Genomic DNA, 17,139 nt, shown 5'->3' with positions numbered 1-17,139 from the left:
CAACAAGCTGCCTTTTTTAAAATAATACCCTTCAACTACTTGTTCAGTATTACCCTTCCCCAAAAGCTGCTGCTGGGTTAAATCAATGAGGTGCTGAAGGCTGCCTGAATTGGAGAAGAAGCATTAACAGTATGAAGAGTACAGGCATTTCTGCTGTACTGAACATCTATCCAGGATGTAACACGTGACAGATCTGATTCACTTAAATGTCTGCAGAAAAAAATCTTAAGTAAAGAACGAAACTGAGAATACTGCATCTAAAATCATGCCTTTAAAACCTCTGCATGGCGAGAGACTGCTTATACAGTTATAGTGGAGAAGAACATTCAGTCAAGCCATAATTAAAAGTTAGGTAATACTTTTTAAGCTGACAATTGTAATGCACTCCAAAATGTAATGTATTCACTTGGATTATTCTGAAAATGTGTATTCTTCATGATGCTTAGCATAATTACAATAATAAATACATTAACTTGCAGCTATCTAAGATAACACAGAAACTAATATTCGCATGCCATTTGTAAATTTTTCTTCTTACAGATCAGCGTAGCTTAAATTTTATGTTCTGAAGTATTTGCACGGGGTGGGATTAAGAAGGGAGACTATTTGTCTGGGGAATTTCGAACTGGTGAACTTGGCTATTAAGAGAATATAAATTATCTCCTGACTTGTTGCTAGACTAACAATTCCCACCGTGGGGTTTCAAACAGTGATGAAACATGAGTTAAAGACCAACAAGATTAATACAAAAAAGCAGAAAGATTTCTCTTAAGAGTGATGTGGAGAAGGAGCGGGGTCTGCAAAGGTCCCTCCAGGGAAGGCAGCGTCTGGACAGGCCAGTATTTCTCATTTCGTAATGTCTGGGGAAATGTTTGCACTGAAGCCTAAGTCACTCTCATATGAGCACACACCTGCTCCTGGGAGACACAGGAATTCACTGCTAATGAACTAGACACAGAATTTATGAGTGTTACATGAAAAGACCTACAAAATCAGGGTATTCTGGAAAGTTTCAGAGGCCCCACAAAGCAGGTGTAGAGAAATTCGAGCCTCACCTCTTCCTCATTTCATCATTCAAGTTCCTGTGTCTTTTGCAGAACTAAATCAGGCATCAGAGGTAGCTGCTGCATGCGTCCCTGGGCCATCCAGCCATAGCCCCTACCGCAGGGCTCCGCGAGCCAGCCTGACTCCCCAGCTACAGGGGGAAACAAGGCAGCAGGGCTGGGGGGAACCAAATCGCCCGGGGAAAGCACAAAATTGCCCGGTCACCTTGAACTGAGTTGTGCGCCCAACTCATCCTGCAACAGACAGCAGTGCCACCTCACTGCAGCCACTGGCTCACGAACCTAGAGACCTCTTTCTACCTCCCCTCGACTCCGCAGAACAAATAATACAGATATTACAGCACCCAGGCTCATAAAGATTTTGAGATGCAGCTTGTTGGCTCATGAGACGACCACTCTTGCTATGCAGGCTTCAAAGGCAAAGGCATCTCCGTATCCCACGTCCTTATTCACGCCAACACGCACATGCAAACGTGCGCCCATGCACACACATGCACTTGCCTTCTCTCAGGCGCTGTCTGACCGGGGCTGTTGCAGAAGTCCACCCGTGCCTCCCAAAAGAGAAACCCTGATGGTGTCATGCACAGGAGAAGGGTCGAGCAGACATGCACCCACACAGCCTCTACCATCAGGAAACAATCTTCTCCTATGACAGCTTTTCCCCCTTTTTCCTGACAATCAAGTCCTCTAAATTCAGATTAATTCTAAAACCCTCAGACACCTCTGTAAGAAAGGACTTTGGTTGCTTTAAGTTTTCCCTGTAATCAATGGGAGGAAAGGTGAGCTGCATCTCCTGGAGAAGAAAGGCCCTTCCTTGAGTCACTTATCTGACTTGCCTAAATTATCAGGAGTTGATCCAGGCCTCAATTCATAGAATCACAGAATGGTCTGGGTCAGAAGGGACCTTTAAAGATCATCTAGTCCATCCTCCCTGCCACAGGCAGGGACATCTTGCACTAGACCAGGTTGCTCATAGCCCTGTCCAACCTGACCTTGAACACTTCCAGGGATGGGGCATCCACAACTTCTCTGGGCAGCCTGTGCCAGTGCCTCACCACCCTCACAGTAAAGAATTTCTTCCTGATGTCCAATCTAAATCTACCCTCTTTCAGTTTAAAACTGTGGTCCCCTTTTCCTGCCACCACAGGCCTTGGTAAAATGTCTTTATCTTTCTTAAAAGCCCCACCTATACACTCAAAGGCCACAATAAGGTCTCCCCAGAGCCTTCTCTTCTCCAGACTGAACAACCTCAACTCTCTCAGCCTTTCTTCACAGGAGAGATGTTCCAGCCCTCCGACCATTTTCATTTAGGTCTCTGGGAAAACAAGCATACGGTGTGGCTGAAGCAAGCACTCCAGCTTTTCTCGCAGCACAACAGCCTCATCACACAAGGAGCTCCTTAGCAGACATCGGCTCTGTTATGAAAATTTGCAAATTATCATAGAAACCAGAGATAAAAAACATTCTATCTACCACTTCTACCCTACCCTTTCCTCTCCCAGTGCAACATTCAACCTGTACACAGTCAGGAGAAAAAAGAAAAAAAAAACACAAAAACCGAAAACCAAAGGAAAGCTGAGGTTAAAGTAGAAGATTTACTAGTACCATAAACAAGGTAATGCAGGGAGAGGTTGCTTTACATAGTTTCTAATCCATCCCTTCATTCACCCTTCAGCCTCCTTTCTTTTTCTTCTTTTCTGTTGCCTAACATTTCATCCCCTTCTGTGAAGTCTCAGTGATTTGCTGTGATCACAGATACAATAAATTAATATCAGAATTGTGGGTGAGTGGGAAAAAAAACCCCAATACTATGCCTTTTTTTCAAGATGCCATAGACTTCAAGCAGTTTTGTAGAGGTTTTACTATGTGTTCCCCCCAGAGGGTTGTGCCCCATTTGCACCTTTCCTCTCTCAAACAAGACAGTATTAAGAAAAACGGTGCTCAAAACTGAAAGGAAAAAAGGTCAGCAGAAGCATCCTGTCACTGTGAAAGGCTTCCAGCATAGCTATGTTAGAAATGTGAGAGCTGGTGCCTTTCACAGAGGAAAAATGCAGAGTTCTACCCTTGTGGTGCTGGCTCCTGGCCCTGCAGAAACCCAGGGGGATCAGGAGCTGCTCCCTCGGGGTTAAGGCACCGCCGAGGGGCATGAGCGGTGCCTGCCTCTGCCAGAGCAGCTCTTCTGCCGAGCAAGAATCATCTCCTCCCCACCTCTCACGCAGGGTGCGATGCACAGTGCTTCATAACCCCAGCGCAGTCAGGAGAAAAAAAAAAAAAAAAACAAGCAAACACACAATCCCCCCCCCAGCCCCTTACCCAGACAATCTCACTGCCCCTACAACCTTTCTACTCTTCCACAGCCAGAGGATGAGCCTCTCAGGCTGAGAGCCTCTATTTTAAAGAGCGTGTAGTACAGAAACATTTTATCACGTGGCAAAGATATCTCTCTCTACTCAATGCTGGCTAGTCAACAAATAATCAGTTTAAGGCAAAAAAACAATATTCTGGAAGTTATGCTGTCACATGAGGAAGAAAAGAGCATCAAATCAGACAAAAAAAGCTGAAATGAATCTGCACAGTTTCAGTTCTAACATAATTTTGATGCGCAGAGTACTCAGTTCTCTAAAATCTGATGCTGGGGAAGATATTATTAGAGTTATAGCTTCAATAAATTAACCATGTTGTAATAACATGCATATCTTTAGAAATCATGAGACCTACTTAAAAACCATTACATCTTTTAGAATATAAGGTTTTATGTGCTTTTTCTGTGCACTTGTAACAAGTTGTTTAACTGAAAGCCAGAGGTGCCTCAGAAACACATAGATCCACAAGTGGATTAAAATGAAAAAAATTAATAATATTAAAAAAATTACTCCAAAGATCACAGGATCTTACAATAAAAACTCACCGGATCAAGTAACGTGGCAACTATCTGCCCAGAAAGATATTCATGAAATTGCACAACTTCACACCCAATCTGTCCGTTTTTCACATGCATTTAAAAACTCCTACGCTGGTAGCAGTGGAAAAAGAAACACTGGACCTCAGCTCTCACTGCGTTAGGATAACTCCCACGGTTACTCTTTTACAGTTCGTGCTTCAAGAGTTCAAGCACCGCTTTCTGTTGAACTAATTAAATTCTGCTCTTTACTCTCAGGTATCTAAACAAGGGTCTCGGATGGATAACGAAGTCAAACGCACGCAGGCACGAGTAGGCTCTCGAGAAGACAGTTTGTTACACAATGGCTGCCCGGGGCAGAGAGCGGCGGCGTCATCTCTGGGTGCATCTGCTCCCCTGCTCGTGGTTTAACTGACAGGAAGCACAGCCGAAGATACCAGGACCCAGCGACCAGGGTTTCCTGCCTACACAGCCGCGTCTCCCCCCCGCGCGCCTGTCGCCGAGCACGCCTGTCCTCCTGCGCGGGCCACGGCTTCCCACGAAGGGGAGAAACTCTGTGACACCTTCTAAAAAAAAAAAAAAAAAGGGAAAAAAAAAATTAAAGTAAATTAAGCCCAGGCACAGAAAGCCAGCCAGCTGGATGGATAGAAAGTAATCAGGTCAAGTGTACTGAAACATGGCCCCAGAAGGCCACCAAAGCAACATGGCCCCAGGCGGCCACCAAAGCAGGGTACGAAACGCTGGTGGCAGGTTCTCGTCCAGCATGGCCCAGGACAGCACACCAGCCAGCCCTGGACGTTTTAGAGGCTGGCCTTCCTCAAACGGGCTTGTACAGCACCAAGAAACTGAGTTACTTAACAGATGAAGAAGCAAACAAGCAGAAATCTTCAGAAATGAACCACAACCAGTGGCAGAAACCACGCTGCCAAATACGGCACCAGCACGTCTACTTAATGGGACCACCCTGTCCTAGAAAAGGGGACAGGTTAGATGATCTACGGGGCTTTTCTAACACTAATACCTAGAGTAACACCTGTTAGTCTACCACAAAAGTGAAATGCTGAAGAAGCATTTAGTACCAACAGGATAAGCACAAGAATTAATATAGCTTAAGCAAGCAAAGAACCAACTGCTAGACAAAGCAAAATTTCAGTGAAAAGCAGAAACTCCAGCACAGCTGTAATTTCCACGGTATCTATATGTGAAGCAATATGCTATACTCAGCCCCTCTCTAAGTAGTCTTCTGCTCAGTCTCAGATGACCCCATAACGTCACCTTGTCAGAAAACATCTTCTCCTTAGCCATCCTAAAAGCTATACGTCCAGGCAGGGCGAGAAATTATTAAGATGGCCTCGTATCCTTCCTCCACCAATGGCCAACTGGTGGTATAAAACTGAGGAAAACCAATTTTGAGCTCTATCTGCAGGGTTGCCAACTAAAGCAACAGAAGACACATCATTCATGTAATTAAGTTGGGAAATATATCAACCAGTAGATATCTAGTAGATTTAACACCATCATCTACTGCTATAGTCTAGGAGCATCTTCTGCGTAAACTTAACAGCAGTAAAAAAGTCTTCATTGGATTTCATGGAGTTTCTGGCACATTTTACCCTTTATGGAACTGAGGCTCCCCATCATAAGATGCTCTCCATCCTAAGGTGCTCTCCATCCCCAACCCAGAACAGCTGGGAATACAAATGCCTTCACGTGGTGACTGGCACTGTTAGTAGAACAGCCATCTCGAAGTCAGTGGTCTGCAATTTCCTGAAAATGACCAGGCTCCAAATTCTCCTCATTTCTAACTAGAAACCTATTCTTTAACTAGGTTCCTCCGACAAAGCACGCTTTGTCCCTAGCTTTCACGTGCTCCCATCTGAGCTCTGTGACCATCTGGGTTATCCCAGAGAACCGCAGTTGTCCAGTGCTTCAGAAGATAAACTACGTCCCTCCACGTCACGGGGCACTTTACCCCTTCATGCCTCGAAAGCTGGAATGAAAGCCCTAAACCAGCACCCATCAGACACGAACAGAAAGGCAGTGGAAGAACGTGCAGCACAAGCTCGCTTCTGCAGCATTTCTGACGTCCACTTAAGAAACAAGTCCCATCCTTGACAAACACTCAAGTAATCCCAAGCAGCCAACAAATTAAGAAATGATACAAAGTAATGGTTGCTCAAAAGCCTTTCTGAACAAAAAAGCCTTGCAGCATGATCTGAACCTCACTAAATTTTGCTGGATTGGCAAAAGGACTTGGAAGAGAACTGGAAAAAGAAGTATTTTCTATCTCAGATTCCAACAATACTCTGTAGCCAACAGCATTTTGTAGATTTGCTTCTCAGTTTGTAAGTCACGTTGGTCATATCTTGCAACATGTACTGGCAGGATTCGATGTTTTCCTCAGAAAACTGGGGTGGCAGATGCTGACATCGATCCAGAAATGGTTTACTCTCAAGCTGGGTATTCTTTTTAACCCTGAAAGTTCATCTGTGTCCTGCTAATGAACTACAGATTTTATTACAGCAAACATTTCAAAATTCTCATATGCATTTATTTTCATGGTGTATTACTATTGTACTAGGTCTAAAACTTTTTTGGTGTTATGCTTATTTACAAGCAAAATCATCTCTATTATACACTACTAAATTAGCTAAAAATTTAATGTAACACAAGCATAGGGCTAGAATAAGGGGGGCTGTGTTCTTTTATAAATACTTTTGAGGCATCTTAAGATTGTCTAAGTTTTCAAGCTCTGTATATTTTAAGCAAAAATGGAAAGGTAAATGTTTGTGGTATTTATAAAAGCAAAACAAAAAGCAGGATGTCTCAGTTCTTACAAAATTGAAAAATGTACTCCTCGAAGCTGCTGCTGCGTGGCATCAGCAAGGCACCCGCATGCTCCGAACAGCCTGCCCTCTGCATTTCTTCCTCCGACTCGGTTATGGCTAACCGGGGAGGAGTGGTCTCCACAGGACTGCTTTTCCTGCAGAACAGCTATGAGTCAACTTGTCTCATGTCTCTGCAACTAGTAGTCTAACTGCCTTGCTACCAGTGTGTTTTCTGGGGAGGCAGGAGGGATCACACCTCACCAAAGCGCCAGATAGAGAGAGAGGAGCAAAAGTGAAACCAGGCTGATCGACACCCACTGACCAGGCTCCCCAGACAGCAAGAAAGAAATTGCCTTCATGGATTTCTATTTGCTTTAACCAGCTTCAACAGAGGGGAATGTGATTTTTAATCCTACAGTGTCCCTTTAATAAACACCCCAAAGAAGACATTTTCCAGATAACCAAGGAATTTTTTACAGTGTTGACTTACCAAGCAGAGCACAATAACCAGCTATTCTGTTTGCACTACGAGGCAGTACAGTGCAATGAGTTAATAATTTATCACGGCATTGCTCTTGGCAACTGACCATAATCAACTTTTTAAATTCTTCCTCGTTCTTACATTTTTAGTCTCTGCAAGAATATGGCATCCTTAGAGCTTCAGCTCTATCTGAACATTTTCTAGCTGAGGTAGGAGGTTTAATCTTCCCAAACACCTGCTTTCCTCCTGTATTGTTTCAGGCTCAGAGCAAAGGTCATCATTTCATTTCAATAACCTGATTTAGGAGACAGGAATAACTAGAATATTTTTAAACAAAGCAAGAAGTTAACATTCTTTCAAAAAGACGCAGTGGTGCAGTTCTCATCCTTGCATTTCCTTCCCTCTCTTCTCCCAGAAGGAAAAAGAACAAAAAAGCCCAAGCTTCTCCCTCCACCAAAAGCTTTTATTTGCACACGTTCCCCAACCAACAAGCAAACACCTTTTCCTCCCATTTTATATTATTGAGGCTTACGCCTCTACATAATTTTGGGCAAAATCTAATGGGCAAAATCTAATTTACTAGTTCACACACTGTTCCTCTCAATCAGAAGGATCTAAGCTGTGGTGTTCAGACAACTCATTTGGAGAACAAGTTTTTAAGAGAGTTTAGAGGCGACATGTAGAAGAGAGTTAACTGTCCTAATTACCACTTCGTGGAAGCTTTGGCCATGAACAACTGTCCTCTTCCAAGGACAACTGTGCTACTTTGTCCTCCCCGTTATTTCTCAACCCCACCTCTTACAAACTCCCCAGCTCCACCACTCCAAAATCAATCCCTAACCTGGTTCAGTCAACCAGTCCAGCAATTTCCCATGGTGCGGACACCTAACTTGCCAACTTGGCTCATCTTAGCAGAAGCAGATAAGGGGTTGCTCACATGAACAGTTCGGACTGCAGATGGGAGGGGAAGGCAATAAAACACTAGGAAAAAACTACACTGTCAGCTAGGAAAAATGAGGGTGGCACCCCTCAGGCAGCACTGAAGCAGCTGGATGAGTACTCCTGCCATGGAAACATCTAGAAACAATCATGCCCACCTCTAACTGTTTCACTAAGGGTACATTTTAAATTAAATTACACTGGTGCAAGTTCGTATGCTCGCAAAAACGTACGTCTAGAGTTTAAATGGCAACTTTAGCTCAACTAGCGCAGCTTACTGTTGAGTCAAGAACCTAAAGGCAAGCTAAGGGCCTGGGCAGATGCTAAATGAGCCATTTAAGGATTTACAACCCATCACCTCCAGGACAGTTCATTACCTGTGTAAAACTTGCTGGGTTCTAAACCTCCCTTCTGTGCTTCAGGGCGTATCCACATAAACCATCTTCGTGGGTTTAACGGGATGTGCCGCCAAGCGACCATGGTGGTTATGCACGCAGTCTTCACTCACGAGTGCAAACGAGCAGGTGGGGTGAGGCTGAAGCACATAAGCTGGGTAAGCACAGGGTGTGTGGAGATACTGGAGACAGCATCGAGGCAGTAGCATCATTCTCCCATCTAGTTAGTAAATACCAGGCTTGTTCATGACAGGCAGTGTAACAACAGGTTCTTCCAAGGCAGCCTCTGTCAGAAATCAAGCTGCTTTCTCCACACAGTCTTCTTTTTCCTGGTTTCACCCCATCCAGAGATCCTCATGTAAGTCAGCAAAAATGAACCCACTAAACTTCCCATTGATTCCCACCCCCCCCAGATGGATGCACAGATGCAGCAAGTATGGATCAGTGGTTCTGGGTCTCTTCTCTCAGGGCAGCGGCTGTTTTACCCAGCTAGCTACTTGCAGCTAATAACTGCTATCATCTCTCCCCTCAAATGCATGCATTTTCAATCACAGTATATCAATAAAATGTTGTCACAGCTCTTTTGTTTAGGAAGCCTGGCAGTACAAAGTAACAAAATTCTTCCTAAGTCCACCTGAGCACAGGGCACGCATCAGAGAAGCTTTAAACATTACGAACATCGGAATCTAGGCACAAAATGTACCCTTTCTAACTACGTGGCTTCAAAAGTATTAAACCTTTTCTGCAAATATCCCTATTATTTTTAAACAAAACATTTGCAAGACCGAGCCCTTATTCTGTAGCCTGGCAAAAGTTTTCCAACATTTCTTACGGTTGAGAATTATTTCTAGTCCATTACCACTGAAACAACACTTAATACAGCTCATTTGAAGGACGGTATTAAAAGACAATTAGCTTTTTAGAAAAAGAAATGGTAGAGTGTTGTGCCACATCAAGCGTTCATAATTAGACATACGCCTTTCAGAAATGCACATTTAGGATAATATTCTACCAACAGTAACTTTCTACTTGGTTTTCTTCTCAGGAAATCCCTCCACAGCCCATTATACATGGTCTAAATTAATGGCTTTCTACATTACAGCCCCATCAGACAAATTAAAATTGTATTTCACTTAGTTGCTTCAAAAGCAACTTATTTCATTGTTGCTTTTAGCTGATACTAAAAGAAATATACTTTTTTTTAAGAGAAAAGGGTCAGTATTTTTAAAAATGCCACAAGCCATCCCTAGCAGTCAAACTTGAGACTGTTTCTCAACACAGAAAGTTTCATTTTCATTCATGTGTCTAAATCACCTTTGTAAAGAAAAAAAGCCCCAAACAGACACTTCCTCTCTACAGTTCCTTCTTTTTTCTTTTTGAAATAAACAAAAGTTGGTTGTTTTTTTTGAAAAAAAACAGGATGGCAGCATCTCGGTAGCAGCCACCAAGGGGGCCTGGAGCCCCTTGCTGGGCTCACAGAGCTCTCGACAAGCTGGTTCGGAGGCACCGGGAGACAGGGAAGTAAATTCTTGCAATTTGTGCAGGTTTATCACCCTTTACGCTCCATGGCGTGTAAGCTTCGTAATTATCTTCTTGATAGGTAATACCCTTATTTGCATGCTTAATTTACAGGCACCCTGACAAAGCTTGAATAGCTACAGAGAGTAAATAGTTTACAGGGGCTCTGGAGGTCTGGGGGGGTGGGGTGGGGAAATAACGGCACAAAACAGCAAACATACCAAGAGAATGGGAGTGGATAACGTAACCACCACCTCCGAGGACAAAGTCGGGCAAAATTCTGCCTTCAGCAGACAACGTGCAAGCCCTGGTGCCTTCAAGATACAGTTTTCATGAAAGCTCTTCCTAAGAGGGTCATCTTCTGGTCGGAAAGACAGCCTCCACTGAAAACAAACCATGCCATCACATCCTTGGGAAACTATTCTTGTTAGCTCCAAAATTATCTAGTGCAGCACATGTAGCACGCACAAAGAGGAGAAAACTAACAGTATCCTCGTCAACCTGCTTTTAATTTGAAATTGAGTCTGGTTGGAAGAGCAAGTTAAACATTAATTTTCTGACAGTGGTCAGCCCTGGCTATCACAAGTTGTAACCGTAGTTTCACAATCACATTTTGCTGCTTCTTTCCTTAGCTGCAATATAAAAACCGAATAAACACCGAGATAGCCAGGAACTGGAGAACAGCAGAAGTGACTTGATACAAAGCTCATAAAAGCAAGGTAGCTTTCTCCTAACCTGTCAGCTTTATTAACTTTGTCAAAAGATCACATGAAAACCACAAGTAACTCTAGAGGAACATACAGCATAGCAAAACAGTATATGCAGCCACAATATATACTAACATTTTTTTCTCTCAACAGCAGACAATGATTTGAATCAACCAAGCTCACCCCTTTCTTCCAGTTCTGAAACCTGGTCTCGTGTGGGACGACATTTATACTGAGCCCACTTAAGAAGTCAAACCACTACCACACAAGAAGGTAAGTGAGGCAAATGCGGATTGAGCTCACAAGCGAAGCGATGAGACCGTTAGTACACTAACGGTAACCATTCAAGAAGTGCAAAACATTCCCCTCGAAATAAAAAATATATTTGGTGTATTCACACAAAAATGTTGACGATGAGTTAAATATAGGGTGTTCTAGAAATAGACTAAAATGTCTAATTATAGAAGCAGACAGTGACATTCAATCCATCTAAAAACAACCCTTTCCCACAGTTTCCAACCTATGCATTTAGCATTCCTATTCCTAGCAAATGATCTTAACCGTAATATTTTTTCCCCCAATACAGAAAGAAATAATTTTTACATGCAAGTTTAAGAATTGGAGGTTCTTTCCAGGCTAACAAAACAGCTATCATTTTCACATCCAAACTCAAACCTAGTACAAAGTCACGCAGGATCCAAGATGACTGATCTCTTTAAGGACAAATAAATGACCTGAGCTCTAGGCATCTGATTCATCACTAAAGATAGCTGGTAGGTAGTTAAGACCTAAAGCACATCGAGGTAAGAATGCATAAACTTTAGTCCCTATCTAATGGGATCCTTTCAGCACAAAGGCTGACACAGTGGGAAGCTCTGCCGCAGGACAGGCCCACATTGAGAAATAAATCGTTTTACCTCTACATAGATTAGCCCCGTCAGGTCAGGAGAGTGAGAATGTCTACAGCCTTTCACATGGCTGCTGCGGACTTTTGATAAGCAAAAGACTTCAAATTTCAGTATGTACAGTCTCTGTCAACTACTTTATCTGTGAAGGAACATTTAAGTAAGATTTAAGAAAGCAACATTGAAGTAAGATTTAAGGAAACGTATCCTCTCTAAAGCACATCAGTGTCATTAAAAGAATAAACACTGCAAATCTCTGGCGTACAGTAGCGAAGTTTCAGCGCTTACCAAGGCTGGAAACTCCACCTCCTGCCACTCCTGTGCTGAATCACTCCGGCGGGGGAAAGTCCTTGCTGTTCCACGCACACCCAACAAAACTCCAGCGAGTTACCAAAACTGTCAGTGAAAAGAACAAAATCTGCCAGCGAAAGCTGAGAAACTTTTGCTAACGCTTGCAAGAAGTGAAAGCTGTTTTGGAGATCAAAGCTTCTCCTCTGATACAGAGGGAAATCCTGGGTTTTTCTTACAAAGTCTTTTCTATCAGCTCACCTCGAATACAGCTGTCCTGAAAAGAGAGAAAAGAGTGCACTTATACACCTTGTGTATTTTTTTTTTTTAATACACAGAAGTGTCCAAAGAGTAACTCACACCACTGAAGTATGAGTTTGCAGCAATACTGAAACATCAGGCTATACCAGGCCAACAACATTCTTCAAATCTGGACATTTATTTCTTTTTTTTTCTCATTTGAGTGCCAAGATCACGGACTTGGCAATTCTAATATTCAACGGATGAAAAAAAGAGCACATTAGAAAACAGGCATTTCTGCAAAAGCATGGGTCTGGACATAATGTTCAAGCTAACTGGCACCTAATGATACCACTCCCATGGTTCTTCTCTCAGCAGCCACAAACTCAATCTAAACTAAAACATCTCTGCCTTGGGGGGGGGGGAAGATCGGGGGTTTTTTTTTGGAGACAAACACAGGCTTCAGCTATAAAAATCAACAAAAACTAATAGGATTTCTCTGTCCCTTCTAATCCACTTCTCTGCCTTCTAAAAGATCTGTCCAAGCTGTCATCTGTATGGCTTGGAGGACTTTCAAATCACTTTTTCCTAGCTCTGCCACTGCACCCCAGATGCTTCTGTAGCCCTGGCGCAGTCCTTGCACAGCAGCAAGAGAGCCTGAACATGGCAGCTTTGCCTTCAAAGAGGAACTGCTCCTCCGCGAAGCCCTGCTCGAGAGAAAGCAGCAGCAGCTACTTACCCTTTAGCACACAAAAAGTGTTCTGCCCAAGATAAGCAGCTGCAGCTTGGAAACAGACTTAGGATAACTCAAGTTTTGAAGGCTGGATGTCTTGCAGGGTCCAGTACAGCAGAAAGAAGGGGAGGAAAGAGGTAAAGAAAGAGAGGCTTGTGCTCTGCCAGTTGCAAGCATGGCAGACAGTTGTTGCCTCAGCCCTAAGATCTGAAAATAAAACTCATGATGAAAAAAAGGAAGACACAAATACCTTGAAGAATTTTTTAGTAAAATTCTTCTATTTCAAAATAATTGTTTTCCAAGTGGTTCCTCTGTAGTTTTATCATTTCCTCTGTGGATTTTTCAACATGAAACAACGCACCAAATAAATCTCCCAAACCCTTGCAAAAACTGTTGCTTTTAGAAAGAAAAAAGGCAAAACATAAAATCAAAAGATCGTAAAAACACACTGTACCGTAAGATGCAAAAGGAAGATACGGGGGAACACTGGAAAGGCTGAAGACAAGAGACAGTCTGGCCCAAAACATGACCATGTACTTAGTGGTTGCCTCCCTCTCTCCCTCCCCTGACACCGATCGCAGTATTAAGCAAGACACCATTATACTTCTCAGATATAGGCTCCATACAGTAAATGAAACTGGAGAGTATTCCCCTGTGTGCAACAGTTTGAGCTCCCTGTCATTTCATTTTCACTAAGAAGATACTCAACTTTATTTCTCAACTGAAAGACTGAAATATAGGATTCAAAGTTAAATACTCAGACAAAACTTCTAAAGGTACTAGCCTGCATTTCTGTTCAACTATAAACAAGGTGGAAACACTCATTCTTTTTCAAAATATTGTGCTAGAGTTCAGAAGCACATAATTAGGAGAATCAAGGTGGTTTTCATCCACTGGAAATGTAAAAAGCAATTTGACACACCGCAATTACCTCCAGGATTTTCTTCTCCCATTACAACTACCACTAAGCCCATTTTATAATTGGTCTGTCCCTCTGCCATGTACACCATCCCCATTACTGTCGTTCCTTAATCATTTTCAGGAAAAGGTGAGTACCTGCCCATTTTTTCTGCACAAAACAATTTAACTCCCTCTATTCCAAAACGACACCACGGAGGCTGCCGCTGAATGCATTTGTTTCGGCAGAAACAGAACCGCAGTTTAAGGTCGCGGGCGTAGAGAGCGAGCCCTCTACTGAAACGACAAACCTGCCATTTTAACGTCGCTCGGGACCACACCGGGCGAACGGCGGCGGAGCAAAGGTGCTCAGAGCTGCAGCGCTGATTACTAACACTTTGCCCGAATCGCTTCGGACCATGCTCTGCTACAGGCTAACCGGGTCCAGGTAAACGTAGCTTCAGAATAAATAAAAGTCGTTTATCGTACAGTCAGCTGAGCGGCGGCTGAAGGATCGGCAGCCTGCCTGACACCTCCGCACGCTTCAAAAGTGACAAAAAGTATGAAACGCAGCAAAACTACAAATCAAGTGCAAGACGTACGGAGCGCGCTGCTCAGAGCAGCACAGCGGCGGCCGCAGCGCCCTTCGCGACGCTGCTGCTGCCCCACAACGCCCCTTTTGCTCGCGCCTCAATTTATTTTTTGTTCTTCCCAAGCGCGCCCTGGTGCCGCGCTTTCCCGAAAGTTCCCTTTCCCCCCGGTGCTCCCCAGGCGGCTGAGGAGAGCCGCTCCTGCCGCGGGCAGCGCGTCGAGGCAGCCGGAGGCCAGCAGCCCGGGGAAGCCGCGTCCCCCCCGCCCGGCCGCCCTTCCCTCCCCGGGGAGCACGTACCGCCTCGCCGCGGGGCCTGCGGCGCCGCTCCGGCCGCCCCGCAGCTTCGTGCAGCTAAAATGGCTCCTGCCGAGGGGGGGAAGTGGTGCCCGGGCCCCGGCCGGTGACTCACCGCGGCGCCGGGCGGCTCGACGCGGTTCGGCTCGGCTTGACACGACACGCCCCGGGCGGCGGCCAGCGCTCCGCCGGGCCCGGCCCGCAGGTGGCGGCGGCCCCGCTCCGCTCTGCGGGCTGCGCTGACGGGGTGCGCGGGGGAGCGGGGCGGCCGGAGAGGGGCTGGCCGGCTTCGCGCCCCGCTTCGCCTCCCCTCGTGTGCGGAGGGTGACCACGCGTGGCTTGCCCTCGCGGCTCACGCCCGCGGCGGGCCCACGGCGGCGGCTCCCGCCCCGCTCCCCTCTCCTCGCCCTCGCTCCGGCCTCTGAGGCGGCCTGCGTCGGAGCGCTCGCGCCTGGGAGGCCTTGGGTAACATCGCACCCCGCTCCTCTTCACCAGTAACAAATAAATAAAAACGTTTCCGCGCAACATCTGGTGTTTTCTACCAATGCCGCCTTGCCCCGGCTAAACTGGTTAACCCCAGAAAAAAGCGAAACTGAGGAGGGCCCGACTCCCTCAGGGCAATTTAGCTGATGTGCAGTGTTCAACGGAGCACTGACACGCAGCCAGCCCCGGAGCCAGGGCTCTCAAGGATCCCCAGTAAGTTTCCAATATGCTCCTTAGGTTCTTTAAACAAACGGTTGTCCCCAGTAAACAACAGGCTGAAAGCCACCCAGCGCACAGGCGAAGGCAAGGTAAGCGCTTCGGTCGGGCTCTGCGAACTCATCAGGCGCACCAGAAGGCCCGACAGAAATTTAGTCTTAAAAACACAGCGCGAAGGCTGAGGACAGGATTATTTCTGCTTTGTTTTAGTGGGAAGGGTAAGCGCACGCTGTTCGCAGGCTGGCACGTGCATTCATCTTCCGCTATTTTCCAGGACGGAGCCCCAAGCGGCACGCTGGCCGTAAGGGGAGGCACGGCACGAAGACCCAAGCCCATGCAGACGACGAGGGGGTGTAACTTCACGGCAAGGAGCTGGGAGGCAGGGGGGAGGAAAGAGAGCAGCCGAGGTGACCTTGCAATGAGCAGGGAAGACGTGAGTGAAAACCTGAAGCTACTTTTAGCAAACACGTTGAAATAATTCCAAATATGATTAAGTGCAGCTGTCATTAACACACACCCCCCGCCCCCAGTAATAATTAAACAGTAGTCCCACAAGTGGTTTGCTGAGCAAAACTCATTGTTTTATGGACATTGATATCTCCAACTACTGGTTATGTTTAATAACCGAGAAGAAAATTTTAGTTTTACTTCCAAGTAATTCAGTCCCTATGATACCTGCATGGCACTCAAAGGCAAAACTGTCTCCCAGTTTATTGTTTAAAGAGCAGTTATCCAGGTATCATTTTATTAGATTTATTTTATCATGTTATTTTGCAGCCTGCTTTAGCGGAAGAGCTGAAGAAAAGAAGCAGCAGCACATTTTTATGACTTACTGAGTAAAGGTATCAGCTAAGTCACTACTAAAGTAGCTTCGCTACAGCTCTTTATCAAAATATGTCTCAATTTGTATTTCTCGGTTGAAAAAAGACCACGTGGAGGAAACACCGCAATGTTATTTTAGTCACTATATATTTTCCACCTCTCGCAACAGATGTATTTTCCCTCTCTCCAACGACTTAATTCTAATCCAATCTTACATCTCAATGTATTTGTTTCTTGTACTGCAAAACCCTTTGGAAATCATGGGGCATTGAGGGGAGAAATCTGACCCAGGTGCTCAGCGGTTACAAGGAAACTGTAACATTGGCACAGGGAGAATGCCATTTTAATTATTAAAGAAAGTCTAATAGTTATGTTTTACAGGGGAAAAAAAACAACACAGTCTTATCCAGGCAATCAACTAAAGTGAAAAATCATTTTGTAGTGATGTATGAGCAAAAGCTATGCAAACATTTTGCCGTTTCTAAGCTAAATCTGGAAACAGTATTTTTTTAAAAGCATATGTAAAATGTAAACATATTTAGCAAGAGAGAATGCAGGTGGATGTTCATCCCTGGAACTGTATCAGGTTTCTTGCTAATTATAATTTTGACTTAAAGAAGTGACCTTGCCCATTGCTGGGATGAGTACCTCTATGAAACGGAGATCATCGTTTGCCCAAAAGACATAGCTAGACACTGACCAACAGCATGGCTTAAGCCAATTTAAACAGCTTTAGCCCTCCGCTCCATCCCGACTGCATATTCCTCGCACCGAGCTACTCCCCCCACTGTTTCCCAGTGCAAATATTTGTGCAGCCGCACAGCGCGGTAGGGGTTGG

At 44.8% G+C, this 17,139-nt stretch overlaps 1 protein-coding gene across 3 annotated transcripts in view; it reads right to left on the bottom strand.

Moving 5' to 3' along the window:
- Window positions 1-17,139, bottom strand: part of ELF1 (E74 like ETS transcription factor 1) — a 93,839-nt gene that overhangs the window by 55,317 nt on the left and 21,383 nt on the right. The window contains exons 1-2 of one of the 3 annotated variants that reach the window (XM_082303723.1): window positions 14,784-14,836; window positions 12,025-12,301 (exon numbers count right to left, since the gene is read on the bottom strand). The exons of 1 other annotated variant lie outside the window; for it this stretch is intronic. The gene's annotated coding sequence lies outside the window, so the exon portion shown is untranslated. Of the gene's footprint in view, window positions 1-12,024; window positions 12,302-14,783; window positions 14,906-17,139 lie in introns of those variants that run through there. One more of the 3 variants, XM_082303726.1, reaches the window with a different exon arrangement.

This window comes from Platalea leucorodia (genome assembly GCF_965183815.1).
Source record: "Platalea leucorodia genome assembly, chromosome: 2".
Lineage (NCBI taxonomy): Eukaryota > Metazoa > Chordata > Aves > Pelecaniformes > Threskiornithidae > Platalea > Platalea leucorodia.
Note: the sequence above shows the minus strand (reverse complement) of the source record. Positions and strands in the feature narration are given on the sequence as shown.